Here is a 1,907-nt window from a genome sequence, read left to right as displayed (position 1 = left end):
TACTGGAGAGACAAAGCAAAACTCTTCATTAAGTCCACAAATTTTAACATGTAGGACATAGTTGAAAGGAAAAGTTACATTTTAACCTACACAACCATTGGTGAGGTTGGAAAAACTATCAAAACATTTTCTCAAGAAAAGTTAGACTGACAATCACAAGGCAAAAGTCCAACTGAATTTCAAATCAAAATATCATTTGATTTATGCTCTTAGTAAATTTGAGTATCACAAAATCATCTCCTGTGATATTGTCAAAGAGATTTGAGATAGAATTAAAATGATACATGAAAGAATTCAAAAAGTGAAAGAAACTATATCTTTGTGAGTACATAGAAGACTTCAAAATAAAGGAAGATGAAAGCATTGATTTGATATCGACTAGATTTATGAGTATTAGTAACTCATTAAAAAATCTAGATTACACTTGAACAAATGTCTAGCTAGTCCAGGAGATATTCAGAAAGCCTATGCAAGAAATGGTTGCCTATGGCAGCAGCCATAAAGCAAGCAATTAATCTGAAATCTCTAAGTCTGGATGAACTTTTTATTTCTTTAAGGACTTATGTGTATGAGCTTGAGGTCAATAAGGAGCTAAATCCTAAAGACATTTTCATCAATGATGACCAACAAGAGAAGGATGAGTTAGCTTGCTTTATCAAAAAAGCTACAAAACCGTGGTATAAATACAAAAAATGCATATTTAGAAGAGTTTAAAAGCCACTTTTGAGCAATGAAACTACTTTAGAAAATCTTAGCTTATCAGTTATTTAACTACTTTAGAAAAGTTACTCATTTGATGATTTCTTTTTTAAACTAAACTACTTTAGAAAATCTTAGCTTATTAGTTATTTAACTTGTGAGCAATAAAAGATATAAGTTAGTAATAAACCTTAGCAAATAGTTCAAAAGAAAGCTTCTAAGGTGTGTAAACACTTCAGAATGAGTTTAAAAGCCACTTTTGAGATATGCATCTATAAATGAAGAAATAAATATAGATAATGAAAGAAAAAAATTCACAGGTCATGTATACTAGTCCGGCCTCAAATGTCTATGTCTAGTCCTCAATCATGTTGAAAGTTTTTCCGTTTGAATAAGTGTACAGATATTATTTCTTTAAACCTCCAAAATTACAATGACCCAAAATTATTTTTTATATAAGAGTCACTAACTATTATTGTCTCAAGTCTTGTTAGAATAAGCTTGATTTAGATCTAACACTTGAATTTAAAAATTTTAGATATTGTCGGCACCTTTTCAAATCTAACAATGACTCAAACCAATTGGAGTAATCTAAGAATTTTAGATATTATTTTTTCAAGTCTTCTCAAACTAAATTTCAAAGATAGAAAGTTGAGAGATTTGCAAGGCTTAATGTTCAAGAAGGTAAAGAGTGTAAGATGAAGGTTTAGAACGTCTATGTAAAGGTTTTGTGGAGAGAGGAAGTGAGCAATTTCAAATTTTGAAACATTTGTAACTAATACCACAAAACTAGCTCCAATAACTTCCTATTAACGTATTATTATTGTTGTATCCTTGTCTTCAAATTATAGATGGAGACTTATTGACTTCTGACATGAGGTTATCCCTTCTAAGATTGCTTATTCTCAGGTCATTTTTATAACATTTTAGATTTTGGTGTCAAATTTTTCAATTAAGAGTCTTGAGGTATTAGCGAGCACATATACACATGTATGCATGCTCTAAACACTTCTCATATTAATAAGATTTTTAAGAAAAAAACTCAAATTTTATCAAGTTAAAGTAGTTTTGATACAGGTACGGTCTAATTGGTGGTTCAATCGGGTTAGAAAATCGGATAAGTGGATAACTAGTTTGATAACATTAATAATAACTTAAGACAAAAGGAAAACATACTCTTATTACTTAGTTCAGTTTTAGAAATTTGT

This window comes from Arachis duranensis, chromosome 6 (genome assembly GCF_000817695.3).
Source record: "Arachis duranensis cultivar V14167 chromosome 6, aradu.V14167.gnm2.J7QH, whole genome shotgun sequence".
Lineage (NCBI taxonomy): Eukaryota > Viridiplantae > Streptophyta > Magnoliopsida > Fabales > Fabaceae > Arachis > Arachis duranensis.
Note: the sequence above shows the minus strand (reverse complement) of the source record.